The sequence below is a fragment of the Canis lupus genome, chromosome 11 (assembly GCF_048164855.1).
Source record: "Canis lupus baileyi chromosome 11, mCanLup2.hap1, whole genome shotgun sequence".
Lineage (NCBI taxonomy): Eukaryota > Metazoa > Chordata > Mammalia > Carnivora > Canidae > Canis > Canis lupus.
The window spans coordinates 26672897-26695578 of record NC_132848.1 but is presented as its reverse complement, the minus strand read 5'-3'; the positions used below and the strand labels follow the sequence as shown (position 1 = coordinate 26695578).

General features: G+C 42.6%; 1 long non-coding RNA gene across 11 annotated transcripts in view; it reads right to left on the bottom strand.

Moving 5' to 3' along the window:
* LOC140642772 (uncharacterized) overlaps positions 1 to 22682 on the bottom strand; it is an 80000-nt gene that overhangs the window by 46040 nt on the left and 11278 nt on the right. The window contains exons 3-4 of one of the 11 annotated variants that reach the window (XR_012039171.1): positions 11666 to 11720; positions 4454 to 4854 (exon numbers count right to left, since the gene is read on the bottom strand). The exons of 7 other annotated variants lie outside the window; for them this stretch is intronic. This is a non-coding gene — a long non-coding RNA (uncharacterized lncRNA). Of the gene's footprint in view, positions 1 to 4453; positions 4855 to 11665; positions 11721 to 16982; positions 17161 to 18565; positions 18669 to 22682 lie in introns of all 11 variants that reach the window. 3 more of the 11 variants (XR_012039176.1, XR_012039175.1, XR_012039168.1) reach the window with 3 other exon arrangements.

The window sequence follows — 22682 nt, the reverse complement described above, 5'->3', positions numbered from 1 at the left end:
CATCACCTACTCCTTAAACACATCTTACTGTCTCTTTAATGACCATTGATCCCCAGCTGCTCAAGTAGAAAACCACAGCGTCTTCTCAGTTCCTCCCTCCTATTTGTTCTCATCCACTGCAAGTCTTGGCTATTCTATCCCCTAAGTCATTCATGAACTTGGCCTTTCTGGCCTCTCCTACTGGCCTGGGTCAGGTCCTCAGAGATACTCTTTCCTAGTCTATCATAGTAGCTTCCAAACTAGTCTCCCAATCTCCAGCCTTTCTCCCTCAATGCATCCCCCTAACCACACCCAGATTATCTTTGTCATCTTCTTGATTAAAAGCTTTCTAGAGGGCACCTAGATCAATTCTGGGATTGAGCCCTCCCTCTGCCGTTGCCTCTGCATGCTCTCTCTCAAATAAGTAAATAAAATATTTAACAAATAAATAAGTAAAAACTTTCTAGATCACAAATTAGCTGTCGGTCAGATTCCAATTTCCAAATTAGCATGGCATTCACAATCCAGTCTCGCTCCCTTCCCCAATATCACCACCTTCCAACACACACTGTTCCATCTTGCAACAACTCTAACATACAGTGTCACACTATTTCTCATCAAAACATGCTTTGGATGTGTTTTCTCTTCCCTGGGTTCACGATGTTTCCTCTGTCTGGAATTCCCACTCACCCTTCAGGACCCAGCTCCATATTCCTGCTCCATGAGCATTCTCTGGCCCTCCCTCCATGTTTTTAAAGACCTCAACTCCAGCATATGAGCACATATTACTCTGTATTATAACTTTCTCCATTTGAGTGTGTCTCCCACTGGACTGAGCTCTCAGAGAGCATCATTCATCTTTGTCTCTCTGGGCCTAGAGCAGAGAACACAGTACTTGGCACAGAGTAGCTGCTCAATAAATGTTGAATGAATGGATGGGTGGGTGGGTGGGTGGATGGATGGACAGAAGGACGGATGACTAAATGAAGGAGAAAAAAGGAAGCTCTTGGGCCCAGTGGTTTCTACTCTGTAATACTACACATCCAATTCCATCTTTAGTTCATTCCTTCTAATATTCCCATGATTTTTTTTCATTGTATTTTATGAACTACTGAAAATGCTTATACGAGCATCACAAAGTGTTGGCCTGGTCAAGCAGTTGTCATGGAAACAGCAGACTTACTGCAGAAAGAGTTCTAGAGACCCCTGATGCTTTTTAGATCATCGCTGTTTCCTCCTCTTCCCCCAGCTAGTGGGAGTGCAGAGAACATCAAGGAGGGCAGCCAGGGGGGGTTCAGAACTCTGAGCCCTAATTTTCCCCGCAACTGATGAGTTCCAAGAAAAATCCTGACATTAGAAGGAGCAACAAAAGAAGAGGAGGAGGTGCAAGGACAAGTCTGTACAGTTTCCTTCTCAAGGGACTGAAGCAAGGCTCAACTCAAGGTTCAGTGTCCCATGGAGTCCACCCTAAGACACTCCCAGCATACTTCTCAGTCCCTTCTCTGCTCTCCTTAGGCCTCAGTGAGCCTAGAAGGAATCTTTCAACTCACATAGGCCCCTCCAGTCTGCTATGACCTTATCGTGGGTCCGTTCAAAGACGTGTCCCATCTTATCTCATCTAGACAAACTTCCTGGCCAGAGACCGCATCTTCTCTGGTCCTCCCTGGCACCAGGCCACCAATCCCAACAACCACTAGGACTCAGCATCATTTACTGTGCTTTTATTTTTTTTTTAAAGATTTTATTTTTTTAATTTTTATTTGTTTATGATAGTCACAGAGAGAGAGAGAGAGAGAGAGAGAGAGAGAGAGAGAGGCAGAGACACAGGCAGAGGGAGAAGCAGACTCCATGCACCGGGAGCCCGACATGGGATTTGATCCCGGGTCTCCAGGATCGCGCCCTGGGCCAAAGGCAGGCACCAAACCGCTGTGCCACCCAGGGATCCCTTTACTGTGCTTTTAACCATCATTTCATTGAACTCTGGAGAGGACACTCTGTGATGGTGGAAATGTTGTAGCTCTTCACTGTCCAGTATAGAGCCACCAGCCACAGGTGGCTACTGAGCACTTGAAAGGTACAAAAGGGGGCAGCCTGGGTGGCTCAGCAGTTTAGCGCTGCCTTCAGCCCAGGGTGTGATCTTGGAGACCCGGGATCGAGTCCCACGTCAGGCTCCTTGTGTGGAGCCTGCTTCTCCCTCTGCCTGTGTCTCTGCCTCCCTCTCTCTCTCTCTCTGTGTCTCTCATGAATAAATAAATAAATAAAATCTTTAAAAAAAAAAAAGAAAGAAAGAAAGAAAGGTGCAAAAGGGAACTGAATTTTTAATTAATTCGAACTTAAATAGTCACATGTAGCTCGTGGCTGCTACATCACATAGCACAGCTCCAGCTCTCCCTGAAGGGAGGATGATAATCCTCATTTTGCAAGTAAATGAATCGGGGCTCTTATGAAGTCTCTGTATCAGTACACAGAAATGTTAGGATTCTCCCAACCACACAGGAAGGAAAATGGAAACGAGAAATAGAATGTCCCCTCATGGATGAGCTCGATGATACAGAGTCAGCACGAGAAACAGAGTAGGTCCCGAGGCTACACTGAATCCATGACTGATGTTAACACATCAGAAGAAAGGCCTGTCAGCAATAGAAATACAGAATAAAGGGTGGCCAGATACGCCCACCCCACTCCAGCAAGAGAAGGCAGTGTCAGGGCGCATGGGTGGCTCTGATGGTTAAGCTTCCAACTACTGATTTCAGCTCAGGTCATAATCTCAGGGTCATGGGATTGAGCCCCATGTCAGGCCCTGTGCTCGGCAGGGAGTCTGCTTGAGTTTCTCTCTCCCTCTCCCTCTGCCCTTTCCTGAGCTCATGCTCACTTGCTCTCTCTCTCTCTCTCTCTCTCTCTCAAATAAATAAATAAAATATTTTTAAAAAGAGAGATAGAGAGAAAGTGGAGGGCCTGGGTGGCTCAGTCGGTTAAGAGTCTACCTGCAGCTCAGGTCTTGATCCCAGGGTCCTAGGATGCAAGCTTCACATCAAGCTCACTGCTAAGCGGAGAGTATGCTTCTCTCTCTCCCTCCCTCTGCCTGCCACTCCCCTGCTCATGCTCTCTCTCCATCAAATAAATAAATAAAATCTTAAAAAATATATTAAAAAATGGACACTCGTTGCCAACCAGCTCCCACTGAACAAGTCCCACACCTCCCAGCAATGGCCAAATGATAACTGGGCATCCCACTTGGCCTGCCTCCCAGAAGAGCGCGCTCCATCAGTTCCCAACTTCTCCATGTATGTCTACGAGCTCTCGGGGTTCGGTCAGCCCCTGCATCCTCACTCATCAGTCAGGGGCGCTGAGGACAGGAAGTGCCCTCCCTGTGCTGAGCTGGCTTTCTGAGCCTGCAGGCCCAAGACTACAGCTGGCTTGCTAGCGTGATGCGGGTCCCCCAGTGGGAATCTGTCTAGGGCCAGCTGGCCTTTCCCGGGTCGTTCCCCAGCTTTTCCTCCAGTCTCATTTCCAGTTTGACCTGCAACCATCCATGGCACTTGGCACAGAGTCAGGGCACGCAGAAAGCGCTCAGTGGTGGCTCAAGGACTTCTTCTCCCAGAGAGCTGCGCTGATCACTGGCCCACAAAGATTCCTTTCCTCCTACAGAGCACTTGCTCTCACCGCACATCTGAGCTCCAGTCACCCACTGTTCCCGCTGTACACGCTACCTCATCCCTGCTCTCCTGTGTCATGCGGGCCTGCTTTCTGGGCTCACCACGCTCACTGCGCCCAGGCCCAGCCTTGCCCATGGCCATTGCATGACAAGCTCCTTCTGATCCCCAGCTCTCCACTCAAGTATCCCCTCCTCAGACAGGGCCTCTGCCTCGGGCTGCAGGATCCAGCACACTGCCCCGTGTCCATGCTCCCCTGAGCCCCTCTCACTGTAATCTGTCTCCTGTTTAGAATTTGTTTCAATCCTGGTGACTTATCTTAAGTCCTGGTTCTACTACCCACTAGCTCTGTGCTTTTGATCTAGAATAAAAATTACAGGGCAGCCCAGTGGCTCAGCGGTTTGGCACTGCCTGCAGCCCAGGGTATGATCCTGAAGAACCAGGATCAAACCAGCCTGTTTCTCCCTCTGCCTGTCTCTGTGCCTCTCCCTCTCTGTGTCTCTCAGGAATAAATAAATAAAGTCTTAAAAAAAATTGGAGAGGAAAAAGTAAAACTGTCACTTAAAAAAAAAAATAAAAATAAAAATAAAAATTACAGCTAAAAGTTCCTGAGAAGTTGTGGTCTGCCAGGCACTGCTAAGCTCTGTTAGAACTCCCCAAATCCCTGTGGGGTAAGTGCTACTGTGACTCCAGCCCTACCCAGGAGAACACTGAAATGCAGCAAGATGAAAGAACTTGCCCAAAGTCATGGAGGGAACTGGTGACAGATTTACACAAATTCTTCTGTACCACAGTGCCCTCATCTGGAACAGGAGGCTCACCTCTCAGAGGAGTAGGAGCAGAGGAGACGGGTGTCTGATAAAACTCCCCTTAGCTTCTCCTCCTTGCGAGGGATAGGAGGTCAGGGCTGCCTGGGGGCCCTGGAGCTGGTGGCGGCGGCCCATGCATCACCTGTGCAGGAAGGGGGTTCTCACCGGCTGAAGCATCGTTCTACTGGCAACAGAGATCTCGCACATGCCAGGACCACACCAAGCACATAATCAGGCACAATGAAGGCACACAGGCCTCTTGGATTCAGCGTGGATGGCATTTTGATCTGAGCCTTGGCAGGCAAAGTTATTAAATGAAGGAGCAGATGCGCTAATGTTCCCCTGGGGAGAAAACCAGGTCGGGCATGCAAATTCAACTCACACTGGCCCGATTGCGGGGATACTAAGGTGACCTGGAGTGGAGAGAAGACCATAATTAGAACGAGAGACAGGGATTCCTGGTGGCCCAGCGGTTCAGCACCTGCCTTCAGCCGGGATGTGACCTGGGGTCCCGGGATCGAGTCCCACATTGGGCTCCCTGCAGGGAGCCTGCTTCTCCCTCTGCCTGTCTCTCTCTCTCTCTCTCTCTGTCTCTGTCTCTATCTCTCATGAATAAATAAATAAAATCTTAAAAAAGAAAAAAAGGACCAGAGACAGAGCTTGGAGAGCAGAAGGAAGTGAACAAATTGGTGGGACGTGCTGCAGGCAGGGTCCACGCAGGAGGGACCCAGGTGGCCGCTGCAGGACGCCAGTCAGGCCAGATACCGTGTGTCTGCCTCCCCACTACTTAGGGATTCTTGCCTAAGCATCTCTCCAGTCCCAGGAGAGACGTTTGCAGGGGATAATGAGGAAATAGCAGAAGGGATGGGAAGGGAACCGGGCTCTGGGGCCGCCCTGCTGCAGGAGGAAGAGAGCCTGAGAACCAAGAAAGAGGAGCTAAGTGGCCGAAAGGTAACTTGAGAGAGCGCTCCACAGACCACGGGCATTTCCAGGCCAAAGCCAGAATGACCCTGAACTGTGGGTTTGCACACCATTCTGCAGTTGATGCACACAAGGAAATCAGATGGCAAATGGGCAAGGATGCGGTGGCCCAAGTGGAAAACCAGGCACGAGGAAGGGGCTGGAATCACAGTCGCGTGCAAGGTGAGCACACAGGGAACACCTCTTCCGCAGAGGATACCACAGATTGTCCAGGACATGCTCCATCGGCAGGCAGCGGGTGTCATATGGTAGGTTTATTTTTAAATTTGTATCCTCAAACCCCAAAATGATGAGATAATTTTATCAAGAGTCACAGAAGATTAAAATTAAGTGAAGGTCCCAGCTGTTGGTTATGGCAATGTACCTTATATATGAGACTAACCCTACTCTCAACAAGAGAAAATTCTTTTTTTTTTTTTTTAAGATTTTATTTATTTGACTGAAAGAGAGAGAGTACAGGCAGGTGGAGAGACAGGCAGAGGGAGAGGGAGAAGCAGGCTCCCTGGTGAGCAGGGAGCTCGATGCAGGGCTCGATTCCAGAACCCTGGGATCATGATCTGAGTCAAAGGTAGATGCTTTAACCAACTGAACCACTCAACTTGCCCTAAAATTCTAACATATATATGCAGGTGTGTGTGTGTGTATATACACATTTATATATGCACATGTATAACATATATCCATTTTTATGTATATATAGAAAATATTTTTAACAAGATGAAAATACTAAAGAGCAACAAAAAGCAGGCAAAATGGAGAAAATTCTACTTTTCTTTTTTAAGATTTTGGTTTTTGTTTTTTTTTTAAGATTTTGTTTTTAAGTAATCTCTATACTAACATGGGGCTCTAACTCACAACCCAGAGACCAAGATTACATGTTCTACTGACTTGAACCAGGCAGGCGCTCCCAGAAAACTTTATTCTTTTATTTTTTAATTTTTATCTATCTATCTATCTATCTATCTATCTATCTATCTATCTATCATCTATTTATTTATTTATCTTTTTAAGATTTTATTTATCTATTCATGAGAGAAACAGAGAGAGAGGCAGAGATACAGGCAGAGGGAGAAGCAGGCTCCATGCAGGGAGCCCGATGCAGGACTCAATCCCGGGACTCCAGGATCACAACCTGAGCTGAAGGCAGGCGCCAAACCGCTGAGCCACCCAGGGATCCCCCAAACTTTATCCTTTTAAAAAGAGACCACACCTGGGTGAGATCCAACTTTGCAAGGCTTTTCCCCCAAAAGTGCTACAGTCCATTGAGCAGGCCAGGGCCAGGGTTCCTGCTGAAAGTGGCCATCTAATGGCCTGAGCAGTCAGAGGTCAAGGTTCAGGGCTACCAGAGAGGCTAGAAATTCAGCAGGTTGGGGAATTCTAGAAAGGAGAGAGCCACAAAAGGAGCCCCAGATTCTGTGAATGGCTCCCTTCTAGCCACTGGCTGACTCCTGAGCTGCACTTAGTGGTGAGACCCTTAGGTGCCCAGGGGGAGGCTGGAAGGCCAAGCAGAGGTTTCAGCAGCCACTCACTACAGAAGAAGAGCAATTGAGAGTATGAGTCCTGCCAGGTTAGAGGGGCTTAGGAAACACCTTGGCTTTCTACCGACACCCCAGAAGAGCTACACTTGAAGGGTACCTCTCAAGACTAAGAAATCGATTCTACCATTAAAGGTAAAACCAAGACAGGCTGCCCCAGTGAATCCTAAAACCAAGCCAGAAGATCAGAGTAGTCTGCCAGGAATTTAACCACCCAATAAAACATAACTCAACCCGTTCAGAGTCACTATGACCTATCATCCATAATGTCCACTATACGATGAAATACTGCTAGACACACAAAAAACGGAAAAATGTGATTCACTCCACAAAGAATTACTAGGCAACAAAAATAGGCACACAGACCACTCTAATATTGGAACTGGCAGTCAAATTATTTTTTATTCAAATATAATTAACATACATTGTTATATATTAGTTTCAGGTGGCAGTCAAACTTTAAAAAAAACTGGGCACCTGGGTGGCTCAGTTAAGTGTCTGTCTTTGGCTCAGATCATGATCCTAGGATTGAGCCCCATATCAATCCCCATGGAGATTGGAGAAGGCATGAACCTTCTCCCTCTGCCTGTGTCTCTGCCTCTCTCTGTGTGTCTCTAATGAATAAATAAATAAAATCTTTAAAAAAAAAAAAAAGCAAACCTGATTTTTCTTTTAAGTAGGCTCCATGCCGAGCATGTAGTCTAACATGGGGCCTGAACTCATGACCCTGAGATCAAGACCTGAGCTGAGATCAAGAGTCAGAGCTTAACCAACTGTGCCACCCAGGTGCCTCAAAACTATGAAATATTTTACAGTACCATTTACAATATCTCAAAAAGAATGAGGAAGAGAAATGTCTAGGTATAAATCTAATAAAATGAGTGCTGCAAAGTACAAAACACCAATAAAAAAAATCAAAGAAAACCTAAATATATGGAGAAAAATGCCATTTACAGATTAATAGACTCAATGTAGATATGTCAATTCTCTCCAAATTGAACTTTAGATTTAACAAACTCCAATGATTATTCCAGTACTGTTTTCCACAGATATAAAGAAACTGATTCTAAAGTATATGTGGAAAGACGAAGGAACCAGAGTAGTCAACAATTTTGAAAGACAAGAACGAAACATCAGAACTCATGCCAACTGATGCTAAGACTTACTATATAGATAGCTACAGTAATCAAGACAATGTGGTTCTGGAGAAAGAACAGACATGTAGGTCAAAGTAACAGACTAAAGAGTCCAGAAATAGATCCGCATAAATATGGTCAACTGTTTTTTCACAGAAGTTAACTCAGTGGAGAAAGTAAAGTCTTTTCAACAAATTTTGCTGAAACACCCACACTCAAACAACTTCAGCCTATACCCTACATCAACTATAAGAATTAACTCAAAATGGGTCATAGACTTAAAAGTAAAATGTAAAATTACAAAACTCATAGAAGAAAACACAGGAGAAAATCTTCATGGCTTTGGGTTAGGCCCTATACATGGGACTAAAAAAAATGATAAATTGGACTTAACTAAGGTTTAAAACTTTTACTTTGCAACAAGAATGAAAAGATAAGCCATTAGGGGAGAAAATATCTGGAAATCACATACACACCAAAAACTGGTATCCAAGAAAAAAAGGCAACAAAAACAAAAGTAAGTAAGTGGGAAGACATTAAACTAAAAAGTTTTTGCACAGCAAATGAAACCATTAACAAAATGAAAAAGCAAGCTATGGGGCACCTGACTGGCTCAGTCAGTAGAACATGTAAGGCTTGGGATACCTGGGTGGCTCAGTGGTTGAGTGTCTGCCTTTGGCTCAGGTCATGATTCCAGGGTCCTAGGATCAAGTCCTGCATCGGGCTCCCTGCAGTGAGCCTGCTTCTCCCTCTTCTATGTCTCTGCCTCTCTCTGTGTATCTCTCATGAATAAATTTTTTAAAATCTTGGGCAGCCCGGGTCGCTCAGTGGTTAGCGCCGCCTTCAGCCCAGGGCGTGATCCTGGAGACCCAGGATGGAGTCCTGTATCGGGCTCCCTGTATGGAGCCTGCCTCTCCCTCTGCCTGTATCTCTGCCTCTCTGCCTCTCTGTCTCTCTGTCTCTCTCTGTATGTATCTCTCTTGAATAAAAATAAAATAAAAATAATAAAAATCTTAAAAAATAAAGCACATGTGAGGCTTGATCTCAGGGTCATGAGTTTGAGCACCATGTTCAGTGTAGAGTTTAGTTTTAAAAAAAAAACTACTGGATGGGAGAAAATATTTATAAATCTTATGTCTGATAAGGGGTTAATATTCAAAATAGTTAAACAATTCATACAACTCAGTACTAAAAAAAATCTAAATAGACATTTTCCAATAAAAACATACAATAAAAAAAAAACATACAATGATAATTCAAAACTACAATGAGATATCACTTCACACCTGGTAGAATGGCTGCAATCAAAAAACAAGAGGTGTATCTGGCTGGCTCAGTCAATAGAGCATGTGACTCTGGATCTTGGAGTTGTGAGTTCAAGCCCCACAATGGGTGTGGAGATTACTTAAAAAAAATAAGTAGGTAGGGATGCCTGGGTGGCTCAGTGGTTGAGCATCTGCCTTCAGCCCAGGGCATGATCCTGGAGACCGGGGATCAAGTCCCACATCAGGCTTCCTGCATGAAGCCCGCTTCTCCCTCTGCCTGTGTCTCTGCCTCTCTCTCTGTGTCTCTCATGAATAAATAAAATCTTTAAAAAAATATATTTAAAAAAAGTAAGTAAATAAATAAATAAATAACTTTTTAAAAGCTAAGAAATAATAAGTATTGGTAAGGATGTGGAGGAAAAAAAGGCAACCTTTTGCCCTGTTAGAGGGAATGTAAACTGGGGCAGCCACTCTGGGAAACATTATGGAGGTTCCTCAAATAACTAAAAATAGAACTACCATATAATTCAGCAATTCCATTTTTGAGTATTTATCTGAAGGAAATAAAAACACTAATTTGAAAAGATATTTGCACCCATATTCAAAACAGCCAAGACATGGCAACAACCTTAATGTTCATTCATCGATGGATGAACAGATAAAGAAAATGCACTGTATTTATATATACAGAGGAATTTTACTCAGCCATAAAAAAAGAAGGACTTGATCCTAGGACCTGGTGATCCTAGGATCACCACCTGAGCCAAAAGCAGATGCTCAACCACTAAGCCACCCAGGTGCCCCACTCTGCCCATTTTTTAATTGGGTTATTTGGAGTTTTGTTTCATTTGAGTTGTAGGAGTTCTTTATATATTTTAGTTCTTAACCTCTTATCAGACATATGATTTGAAAATATTTTTAAAAAATAAAATATTGTCTCCCATTCTGTAGGCTGCTTTTTTTTTTTTTTTTTCCCCACAAACTCTACCTCCAACATTGGTCTCAAACTCATGGCCCCAAGATCAAGAGTAGAATGCTCTACTGACAGAGCCAGCCAGGTGCTCATGTAGGCTGTCTTTTCACTGTTGATTGTGTCCTTTGATAAACAGAAATTCTTAATTCTGATATAGTCCAATTGATCGATTTTAACTTTTATTTCCTGTGCTTTTAGCATCATAGCAAGAAATCACTGCCAAATCCAATGTCGTGAAGCATTTCCCTATGGTTTCTTTTAAGAATTTTATAGTTTTTTTTAAAGATTTATTTATTTTATTTATTTGAGAGAGAGAGAGAGAGAGAGAGACTGCATATAAGGGAGGGGGCAAAGGAAGAAGGAGAAACAGTTCTAAGCAGATTTGGGCTTGATCTCATGACCCTGAGACCATGACCCAAGCCAAAACCAAGAGTCGGATGCTCAACTGACTGAGTCTCTCAGGTGCCCCTAGGAGTTTTGTAGTTTTAGCTCTTAGGTCTTTATAGCTCTATCTCTTGGGTCTCTTAATTCTTTTATCCATTTTGTGTTAAATTTTGTATATAAGGTAATTCTGCATGTGAATAATCCAGTTTTCTCAGTACTACTTGTTGAAGACTCCTTCCCCCATTAAATGGTCTTAGTACCCTTGTTGAAAATCATTTAGGTGCCTGGGTGGCTCAGTCAGTTAATCATCTGCCTTTGGCTCAGGTCATGATCCCAGGATTGAGCCCTGAATCAGGCTTCCTGCTCAATGAAGTCTGCTCCCTCTGCCCCTCCCCCTGCTCATGTTTTCTCTCTCATAAATAAGAAAATAAATAAATAACATCATTTGACCAAGAGGTATTTTTCTGAGCTCTCTATTCTATTGGGAGATTATGTTTAATGAGGACAGGGTTTCGGATAGGGAAGATGAAAAGGTTTTGGAGATGGATGGTAGCAATGGCTGCACAAAAATGTGAACATACTTAGTGTCACTGAAATATACACTTTAAGATGGTAAATCTTTAAAAAATTTTAAAAATAAATTAATGGTAAATCTTATGTGTATTTTACCACAATTGAAATTTTTAATGAAATAGACATTTTCTTGGGATCCCTGGGTGGCTCAGCGTTTTAGTGCCGCCTTCAGCCCAGGGCTTGATCCTGGGGTCCCGGGATCGAGTCCTACATCGGGCTCCCTGCATGGAGCCTGCTTCTTCCTTTGTCTGTGTCTCTGCCTCTCTCTCTATGTCTCTTTCATGAATAAATAAATAAAATCTTAAAAAAAAAAAAAAAGAAATAGACATTTTCAGATAAGCAAAGGCTAGGATAATTTGTAGCCAGCAGACACTTACTCCAAGAAATGCTAAAGGAAATTCTTCAGGCTGGAGGAGAGATGAAAATGCAAACCTATAGGAAGAAAAGAAACACACTAAAAATAGCAAATATGTGGGTAAATATAAAATATAATTGTTCTTTTCTTAAATTCTTTTAAGAAGTCAGCTGGCTGTTTGAAGTAAAAACAGCAGGGGTGCCTGGCTGGCTCAGTTGGTAGAGCATGCAACTAACTCTTGATCTTCAAGGTTGTGAGTTTCAAGCCCAAGTTGGGTGCAGAGATTACTTAAAAATAAAAATCTTTTTTTTTAAAGGTAACAATAGTAATGTATTGTGAAGTTTATAATATTTATAAAAGTAAAATAAATGACAATAATACAAAGGATAGTAGAGGTGTAAATACAATGAAATTGTTGTAGAGGTTTTTATCAAATATAAGTGAGCTGTGAAAGATTAAGAATACCCACTGTAATCACTAAAGTAACCACTTGAAAAATGATCCAAAAAATTGGTTAAAAAGTCAATAGAAGAGAAGGAATGAAATACTTAAAAATATTCAATTAACCCAAAACAATAAAGGAACAAAGAACAGAGGGGACAAAGAGAAAAAAATATCAAGATGGCAGACTTAAAACCAATCTATCAGTAATTAAATATAAATAGAATAAGCATCCAATAAAATTGATAACTACAGAACCTATAGAATAATAAGATAAAATTATGAACAACTTTATGTCAATATATTTAATAGTTTCAATGAAATGGACAAATTCCTTAAAAATATAATTTACTAAAACATACGAAAATATAACATACATGAATAGTCCACTATCTATTAAAGAAATTGAAACATAATTAACAGTATTTCCACTAGAAAACTCCAAGCCCCCAGATGACTTCATTGGTGAATTAACCCAAATACTTAAGGAAGATATAACACCAATTTTATATAAATTCCTTCAAAAAGAAGAAAAGGGAATACTTCCTAACCTGTTTTAGGAAACAGTATAAATGATACCAAAGTCCATTACTACAAAAAAAGAAGATTGCAGATAATATCACTCATGAATATAGACAAAAAATTCATGAATTGAAAAATGTTACTGAGTTGTAAAACAAAATATAAGCAAATTAAACCAGCAATATATAAAAATGATAATCATATCCATATGGAGTTTATACCAGTAACACAAGATTGGTTCAACATTTGAAAAATCATGGGGTGCCTGACTGACTCAGTTGGTAGACTGTACAACTCTTGCTCTTGGGGTTTTGAGTTTGAGCCCCATGTTGGGTATAGAGATTACTTTAAAATATTTTATTTTTTTTATTTTTTTTTATTTTTTTATTTTTTTTATGATAGTCACAGAGAGAGAGAGAGGCAGAGACACAGGCAGAGGGAGAAGCAGGCTCCATGCACCGGGAGCCTGATGTGGGATTCGATCCCGGGTCTCCAGGATCACGCCCTGGGCCAAAGGCAGGCGCCAAGCTGCTGCGCCACCCAGGGATCCCATACTTTAAAATATTTTAAAAAGAAAAGAGAAGAAAAGAAAAATTAATGTAATCTACTACATTGATATAATAAAAGAGAAAAATCAGATACCATTTCAATAAATACAGAAAAAATATTTGACAAAATTTAATACCTATTCAAGATAAAAATCCTTGCAAAGTAGAGATGGTAGGTAATTACTTCAAATTAATAAAGAGCATCTATGAAGAATCTATAGTAACAACATCATACTTGGGATGCCTGGGTGGCTCAGTGGTTGAGGGTCTGCCTTTGGTTTGGGGCATGATCCCATAGTCCTAGGATCGAATCCCACATCGGGCTTCCTGCATGGAACCTGCTTCTCCCTCTGCCTGTGTCTCTTCCTCTGTGTGTGTGTGTGTGTGTCTCATGAATAATTAAATAAAATCTTTAGGGGTAGCCCGGGTGGCTCAGCGGTTTAGCACCACCTTTGGCCCATGGCCTGATCCTGGAGACCCGGGATCGAGTCCCATGTCAGGCTCCCTGCATGGAGCCTACTTCTTTCTCTGCCTCTCTCTCTGTAGGTCTCTCATGAATAAATAAATAAAATCTTAAAAAAAAATAAAATAAAATAAAATATTTTAAAAAATAATACTTATTGGCAAAATAGTGAGTACTTTCCCCCTAAGATTAGAAGCAATGCAAAGATGTCCACTCTAAATACTAGTCAACATTGTAGTGATGGTCCCAGCCAGTGTACTGTAAGAAAAAGAAATAAAAGGCATAAAGATTGGATATAAATCAGTAAAGCTGTTCTTATTTGCAGACTACATGATTGTGTAACTAGAAAGTCCTAAAGAATAGGGACACCTGGATGGCTCAGTCAGTTAATATCCAACTATTAATTTTGGCTCAGGTCATGATCTCAGGGTCATGAGATCAAGCCCCACATCAGGCGCTGCATTGAAGGTGGAGCCTGCTTTAGATTCTCTCTCTCCCTCTGCACTTCTTCCCTCACTCACTTGTGCACACAGCATACACACTCTTTTAAAAAAAGTAGGGGGGTTTCCTGGGTGGCTCAGCAGTTTGGCACCTGCCTTCGACCCAGGGCGTGATCCTAGAGTCCCAGGATCGAGTCCCGCATTGGGCTCCCTGCATGGGGCCTGCTTCTCCCTCTGCCTGTGTCTCTGCCCCCACCCCCCTCTCTGTCTCTCATGAATAGATTAAAAAAAAAAAATCTTTAAAAAACAAGAAAGAAAGTCCAAGGTCTTAAGATTGAGTCCTGCATCAGACTTCAAGCTACTAGGATAAATGAGTTTAGCCAAGTGGCAGGATACAAGGTAAATATTCAAGACAGTGTAGTATTGATGTAAAGGCAAATCAATGGAAAAGAAAGAGGTCAAAAATAAATTCTCACATGTACAGTTGATTTTCAATAAGCATAAAAATAATTCAATGAAGAAAGAACATTTGTTTCAATATATAGTGCTAGAATAACTGGATATTTACATTATAAAGAATTAACCTTGGGCAGCCCTGGTGGCGCAGCGGTTTAGCGCCGCCTGCAGCCCGGGGTGTGATCCTGGAGATCCGGGATCGAGTTGGGCTTCCTGCATGGAGCCTGCTTCTGTCTCTGCCTCTCTCTCGCTCTGACTGAATAAATAAATAAATCTTTAAAAAAAAATTAACCTTGATCCCTATCTTATACCAAATATAAAAATTATTTTGAGATAGATCATATATCTAAATGTAATATCACGGGGATCCCTGGATGACTCAGCGGTTTGGCGCCTGCCTTTGGCCCAGGGCATGATCCTGGAGTCCCGGGATCAAGTCCCAAACTGGGCTCCCAGCATGGAGCCTGCTTCTCCCTCCTCCTGTGTCTCTGCCCCCCCCCCCCCCCCCGCTCTCATAAATAAGTAAGTAAGTAAAGTAAGTAAGTAAGTAAATAAATAAATAAATAAATAAATAAATAAATAAATAAATAAATAAAATATCTCAAACCATACAGTTTTGAGCCATCTATTACTAGCATCATGGCTGCCCTCAGACCTCTGGTGAAGCTCAAGATCGTTAAAAAGAGGACCAAGAAGTTCATCTGGCACCAGTCAGACGGACTCGTCAAAATTAAGTACAATTGGCAGAAACCCAGAGACATTGACAATAGGCTGTGCAGAAGATTCAAGGGCCAGATCTTGATGCCCAACAATGGTTACAGAAGCAACAAGAAGACAAAGCACATGCTGCCCAGTGGCTTCAGGAATTTCCTAGTCCACCACATCAAGGAGCTTGAAGCACTGCTGATGTGCAACAAATCTTACTGTGCAGAGATTGCTCACAATGTATCCTCCAAGAACCACAAAGCCACTGTGGAAAGAGCCTCCCAGCGGGCCATCAGAGTCACCAATCCCAATGCCAGGCTGCGCAGCGAAGAATTGAATAGACAGCTAATATGCGGGTCATATTTGCGTTAATAAAACCATAAGACTATAAAAAATAAAAATAAAAAATAAATAAAACCGTACAATTTTTAGAAGCCAACACAAGAGAATATCTTTGCATCCTTAGGATAGGCAACAATTACATAGAACACAAAAAACAATAATAAAAGAAAAAGCTGATAAATTGAACTTCATCAAAATCAAAATTCTCTAATCAAAAAAAATGAAAAGGCAAATCTTACAGAGGAAGAAAATATTCACAATATATATATATATGACAAGGACTTATAATCAGATTATATTTTTTAAAAACTCCTAAAACTCTGGGGCGCTTGGGTAGCTCAGTCAGTTAAGCATCGGACTCTTGGTTTCAGATCAGGTCATCACCTCATGGGTCACGGGATTGGGCCTTGCGTCAGGCTCTCGGCTCAGTTGAAGATTCTCTCCCTCTGCCCCTCCCCCAACTCATGCTCTCTCTCTTTCTCGATCTCTCTCTAGTAAATAAATCCTAAAAAAAAGCAAACCCCCCCAAAAAAACAACTCTCCTAAAACTAAAAAAAAGACCAACCCAATTTATTTTTTAATCCAATTTATAAAAATGGGCCAAAGACTTGGACATTTCATAAATGAAGGTATAAAACTGACTAATAAGCACATGAAAAGATAGCAAACATTGCTAGTAATTACTGTGAAAATTAATAAAGGGAAATCTCACTAAAGTGGACCTGGAGGCTAGAAGAGGAGGCTGGAAGAAGAGCCTGACACTCAAAACCAATTACAGGAAAAGCTGTCAGTGACAGACCCCAGCAGAAGAATGTCAACAGGAAAGAATCATCGGTTGCAGGCCCTAACTGGAAAAGATGTACATTGCCTCCCCTATAAGAAATCAACTATCCAATAAATAAATAAATAAACAAACAAACAAACAAATAAATAAATAAATCAACTACCCTTTTAACTTAGCCAATGAGAAACTTGTCACCCTGAACTCTTGCTTTTCTCAAAACAGCCCCTTCTTGCCTGGGTGGCTCAGCCGGTTAAGCATCTCCCTTGAGCTTAGCTCATGATCCCAGGATTTTAGGATTGAGTCCTGCATCAGACTCTCAGCTCAGTGGGGAGGGACTCTGCTTCTCCTGGTCTCTGCCCCTCTCCCTGCCTCGTGTTTGTTCTCTCTGACAAAAGTAAATAAATAAAATCTCTAAAACAAACAAACAAACACCAGCCCCTTCAAACTTCCTGCTTCTCTATAACATAACATTCCTCTCCTTGGTTTATTGGACTTGCCATGGTTTTGCTGTAGCCTGTGTGTCCTGGATTGCAATTCTCTATTATTCCTGAATAAACCCATTTTTGCTGGTAAAATGACTATTTTTAAAGTTAGCAATATGAAAATGTGAATCAAAACCACTGTGACGTCCCACATACCTGTTAGAATGGCTGACATGAGGGGGATCCCTGGGTGGCTCAGCAGTTTAGCGCCTACCTTTGGCCCAGGGCGGGATCCTGGAGGCCCAGGATCGAGTCCCACATCAGGCTCCCTGCATGGAGTCTGCTTCTCCCTCTGCCTCTCTCTCTGTGTCTCTCATGAATAAATAAATAAAATCTTTAAAAAAAAAAAAAAAGAATGGCCGACATGAAAAAGACTGACAAGACCAAGTTTTGTTAAGGACATGGAGCAACAGGAGTGGGTGGGAATGTAAAATGGTGTAAACACTTTGGCAGTTTCTTACAAAGCTAAAATATACTTAATACACCACTCGCAGTCCTACTTGTAGAAATTTCCCAAGAGAAAAACAAAAAACCTATGTCAGCACAAAGATCTTCATGTGAATGTTGATAACTTTATACAGAACAGTCAATCATGGCCCAACCATAGCCCAATAAATGGTAAATGTATAAGCAATCTGATCTATGCACGTGGTACATTATTCCTCAAGTGCTCCAAAGAAAAACTACTGAGGGGTAGAGGTAGGGCCTGTGAAAAACAAATAGAGGTGCCTGGGTGGCTCAGTGGGTTAAGTGTCTGACTCCTGATTTTGGCTCAGGTCATGATCTCAGGGTTGTGGGATGGAGCCCATGTCTGGCTCCATGCTCAGCACAGAGTCTGCTAGTTCCTCTCCCTCTGCCCATCCTCCTGCTCCCCTATTCTCTCTCTTTCTCTCAAATAAATAAAAATCTTAACAAATTACTGATAAACATAACATAGATGAATCTCAAAATCATTATGCTAACTGAAAAAAGCCAGATGCAAAAGACTAAATGCTCGATGAAATTCTAGAAAAGACCATAAAGAAAATGAAGCAATGGAAACTCTCATACCATGCTAGAACAGATGGGAAAAAGGTTTGGCCTTTTTTTTTTTTTTTTTAAGATTTTATTTCTTCATTTGAGAGAGAGTAAATGAGAGAGAGAGCATGAGCCCAGGAGGGAAGGGCAGATGGAAAGGGAGAAGCAGACTCCCCACTGAGCAGGGAGCTCAATGTGGGGCTCAATCCCAGGACCCTAAGCCCAAGGTAGATGCTTAACTGACTGAGTCACTCAGGCAGCCCCTGCCTTTTTAAAGTAATTTCTACACCCTATGTGGGCCTCGATCAAACTCATGATCCCAGTATCAAGAATCACATGTTCTACCAACTAAGCCAGCCAGGTGCCCTTGGCCATTTCTTATAAAGTCCATCAATTACTTTTCTTCTGACCCAGCAATTCAACTTCTGGTATTTATTCAAGAAAATGAAAATAATTTTTTTAAAAAAGAAAGAGGGCAGCCCGGGTGGCTCAGCAGTTTAGTGCTGCCTTCAGCCCAGGGCCTGATCCTGAAGACTCAGGATCGAGTCCCATGTCGGGCTCCCTGCATGGAGCCTCTCTCTCTCTCTCTCTCTCATTCTCTCTCTCTCTCTCTTTCTCTGTATGTCTCTCATGAATAGGTAAATAAAATCTTAAAAAAAAAAAAAAAAAGAAAAAAAAAAAAAAAAGAGGGCAGCCTCGGGGGCTCAGCAGTTTAGCACCACCTTTGGCCCAGGGTGTGATCCTGGAGACCGGGAATGAGTCCCACGTCCGGCTTCCTGCATGGAGCCTGCTTCTCCCTCTGCCTGTGTCTCTGCCTCTCTCTCTCTGTGTAGAGAATAAATGAATAAAATCATGAATAAATGAATAAAATCTTAGGAAGGAAGGAAGGAAGGAAGGAAGGAAGGAAGGAAGGAAGGAAGGAAGGAAGGAAGGAAGAAAGAAAGAAAGAAAGAAAGAAAGAAAGAAAGAAAGAAAGAAAGAGAAAGGAAGGAAGGAAGGAAGGAAGGAAGGAAGGAAGGAAGGAAGGAAGGAAGGAAGGAAGAAAGAAAGAAAGAAAGAAAGAAAGAAAGAAAGAAAGAAAGAAAGAAAGAAAGAAAAGGAAAGAAAGAAAATGAAGAAACAATGTTCACAAACAGTATTATTCATAGTAGCCAAACCTGGAAACAATTCAATTGTCCATTAACAGCCGAATGGATTAACAAATTGATACAATGAAATACTACACAATAAAATGAATTAACTGTTGATACATGCATGAAATGGCTAAATCTGAAAAACATTCATCTGTATGAAAGAAAACACAAAAGAGTACATCGTGATTCTGTGTACATAAAATTCTAGAACAGGGACGCCTGGGTGGCTCAGTGGTTGGGCGCCTGCCTTCGGCTCAGGTTGTGATTCCGGCATCTGGGATCGAGTCCTGCATCAGGATCCCTGTGAGGAGCCTGCTTCTCCCTCTGCCTATGTCACTGCCTCTCTCTCTCAGTCTGTGTCTCTCATGAATAAATAAATAAATCTTAAAAAAAAAATTCTAGAACAGGTAAAGAAAGGTATACAGAAAACAGGTATAAGAACAGGTATACAGAAATCATTATGATGGTTGCCTGTGGAGTGTGAAGTAGAAGTATTATATATAAATTATAACCTCAAAATTTTTTAAAAGTCAGTTAAAACAGGGATGCCTGGCTTGCTTAGTTGATAGAGTGTGTGGCTCTTGCTCTCACGGTCATGAGTTCAAGCCCCAGGCTGGGCCTACAGCTTACTAAAAATAAATGAATAAGGGACACCTGGGTGGTTCGTTCAGTTCGTGATCCCAAGGTCCTGGGATCGAGTCCTGTATCGGGCTCCCCACAGGGAGCCTGCTTCTCCCTCTGCCTGTCTCTGCCTCTCTCTCTCTGTGTCTCTCATGAATAAATAAATAAAATCTTTTTAAAAAACAAATGAATGAAAAAAAAAACGAATGAATGAATGAATGAATGAATGAATAAGGGGTGTCTGTCTAGCTTAGTTGGTAGGTGTGTAGCTTGATCTTGGGGTCATGAGTTCAAGCCCCACACTGAAAAATAATAAATAAATAATAAAAATGAAATGAATGAATGAATAAGTAAAATAAAGTTGAAACAGGGATTTAGCTAGTATACAAAATGTATGCCATCAGTACTACACACTTGCAAGAGGAAGGGTTATCGATTTGACTTCTACCTTGTTAGCAACAGAAGCAAAGAACGGAAAACAACTGCTTACATGATTGCAGCCAAAAGATCAGAAAAAAATCAGTTCAGTGTTTTCATAATTTTTGGAACTGGGATATGAGAGAAAATTCACTGACTGAGCCTCATAGTGGACAAGATTCTCAACAATAGTCTTGGTTTTCATGCAGTGTTTCATTTGGCTGTGGTTTAAAAGATCTTGTGGGCAGCCCGGGTGGCTCAGGGGTTTGGCGCCTGCCTTCAGCTCAGGCTGTGATCTTGGAGACCCTGGATCGAGTCCCACGTCGGGCTCCCTGCATGTAGCCTGCTTCTCCCTCTGTGTCTCTGCCTCTCTCTCTGTGTGTCTCTCATGAATAAATAAATAAAATCTTTAAAAATAAATAGATAGATAGATAGATAGATAGATAGATAAATGATCTTGTGATGAATTCAAGCAATTCCATGACACGTCATGACTCTGATAGTCTAGATCATTCTAAGGGCAATTATTTGATATCTAGGAATAAATGGCATCAGGGCAAATGTCACTCTACAGAGGGTTCTTCCAGCCCCTAAAGTTGAGCAACCCAAGACGCCATCACGATACTCCACCTTATTTTCCTCCTAGCCCTCATCCCTGGTTGATATTGTTTACATGGTTACTAATTATACTGACTAGAATGGTTAGTCCATGTATATAATGACCTTAGCTTGCCTTGTCATTGTGTGCCTAACACATATTAGGTGCTCAGGAAAGACTCTGAAGGAAAGAATGGCCTTTGACGTGATCCTTTACTTCTCCCAACCACTTGATGGCAACCACATCTGTCCAACTCAAGCTAAACAACACAGTCATCAAGCACATAAGACGGCAAATATTGCAGGGCCCGCTGTCACTGCCCTGTACCAGTCCCTCGGGAGTTCATGCTGGCTTCCCAGCCTTTCCAGAATCAGATTCTCCTACCAATTCACCTGATTACTCTGGTCTCACTCGATCCTGCCCAACTTTGCCAGAGCCTCTTACCAGGTCTTCCTACCCCGACACTGCCCCCTCACCACTCCCAGATCATTCCCAATACAGCAGAGCAGAAGACAGATCTTTTTTTTTTTTTTTTTTTAATTTATGATAGTCACAGAGAGAGAGAGAGAGAGAGGCAGAGACACAGGCAGAGGGAGAAGCAGGCTCCATGCACCAGGAGCCCGACGTGGGATTCGATCCCGGGTCTCCAGGATCGCGCCCTGGGCCAAAGGCAGGCGCTAAACCGCTGAGCCACCCAGGGATCCCCAGAAGACAGATCTTATTGTTCCTCTGCTAAACACCCATGTGGCTCCATCTCACTCGGGGTGAAAGCCCAAATCCTCACGAGGACCTCAACCGCTGAGCCACCCAGGGGCACCCCCAGACCTGTTTCAACATGAGACAGCCCTTAGCTTTCTCTTCTCCATGAATAAAGACACCTCATCTTCTCTGGGTGTCACAGTCCTAATTCCTTTAGGACTTGGGTCCCAGGTTCCAAAAACACTGTCATCTCTGTTCTTCCCACTGAGTTTTGAAGCCTCCCAACCGGCTCCTCGAATCTGACAGTAGAATTCTCGTGACCAGAAGAGAAAATACTCAGGGGCTCCATTCTAATCCTTGTTCAAATTCTACACCATCGGGATCCCTGGGTGGCTCAGCGGTTTGGCGCCTGCCTTTGGCCCAGGGCGGGATCCTGGAGTCCCAGGATCGAGTCCCATGTCGGACTCCCGGCATGGAGCCTGCTTCTCCCTCTGCCTGCGTCTCTGCCTCTTTCTCTCTCTATGTCTATCGTGAATAAATAAATAAATCTTTAAAAAAAAATTCTACACCATCTTTTTGTTTCACTGTATACTTTCAACAGGTACTGGAACTAAGTTGTCCATCTCACAAAACAACAATAATCTATCACTGTAAAGCATTATAGTTTACAGAGATTTTGGATATATTCCTTCTGTCACTTGAGGCAAACAAGATATTACACATCTGCTAGAGAATGTGCCATTAACAGTGGACACTTTTGGGGCACCTGGGTAGCTCAGTTGGTTGAGTATCGATCTGACTCTGCCTTTGAATTATAGCTACAGAGTTGGAACAACAGAGTACGGCGGGGGAGGGGGGCAGTTAAAGCCCATTTGCATTACTGATTTATCATAACTCAGGCCAAAGAACCAGACTTTTAGCTTTGCACCCCAGGAACAACATTTTATATTTCTCTTGTACTGTCCCATGTCTTTTTTTTTTTTTTTTTTTTTAAGATCTTATTTATCCATTTGAGAGAGAGAGAGCACACAGACAAGGGATAAGGGGTAAAAGGAGTGAGAGGAACTGACTCCCCACCAAGCAAGGAACCTGACGCACAACTCCATCCTCCGCCCGTGGGATCATGACCCAAGCCAAAGGCAGATGCTTAACCAAATGAGCCACCCAGGCACACACACACACACACCCCAGCCCCCACCCCATGCCTTTCAATAGGTACATGGTAAATACTCATTAAAATATTTTTGATTACTAGGGCAGCCCTGGTGGTTCAGCGGTTTAGCGCTGCCTTCAGCCCAGGGCCTGATCCTGGAGACCCAGGATCAAGTCCCACGTCAGGCTCCCTTCATGGAGCCTGCTTCTCCCTCTGCC